We start from the raw sequence: 494 nt of genomic DNA, 5'->3' as shown, positions 1-494 counted from the left end.
CACACACACACACACACACACACACACACACACACACACACACACACGGCAGATGATTGTGTTCAGGGCATATGTTGCAGGAAACAAGCTTGTAACTTGGGTATATGCTTATCTAAATGGACTTATAAGGGTCTATATATCTTTTTAATGCACCCCTGAGCGGCCATGCAGCGGTGATGAGAACATCATGAGAGGGTGATAAAAGCAGAAAAGTTGTGTGAGAAAGTGCTTTGTGTGAGGAAAAACATGGGGCTAAAACACAGATCTCTAATTAAGAATCCAGGCAGGGGTAAGAAAGGACACAGAGCATTTTTTTTTAATGTCTTTTGGGCATCAGATCTTTTTCTCAGCATTAAAGATCATCACAGAAACCCAATCATCACTGAGAAAAAAAAAAAGAGAGGGTGTAATCTGTGATGAAATATGAGCCAATGAACTCTAATATATCACACAAATAGACTGTGAAGGCTCAGATTTACGGAGCAGCGACAACC

The 494-nt window shown here is 40.7% G+C and overlaps 1 protein-coding gene across 6 annotated transcripts in view; it reads right to left on the bottom strand.

The window, feature by feature from the left end:
* The window catches only part of LOC116391186 (brain-enriched guanylate kinase-associated protein), a 21,939-nt gene that overhangs the window by 9,552 nt on the left and 11,893 nt on the right, over positions 1-494 (bottom strand). The window lies entirely within an intron of this gene.

This window comes from Anarrhichthys ocellatus, unplaced genomic scaffold (assembly GCF_004355925.1).
Source record: "Anarrhichthys ocellatus isolate YVR2014 unplaced genomic scaffold, GSC_Weel_1.0 scaffold25, whole genome shotgun sequence".
NCBI lineage: Eukaryota > Metazoa > Chordata > Actinopteri > Perciformes > Anarhichadidae > Anarrhichthys > Anarrhichthys ocellatus.
The sequence above is the reverse complement of the archived record's forward strand: the minus strand, read 5'-3'. Positions and strand labels throughout refer to the sequence as shown.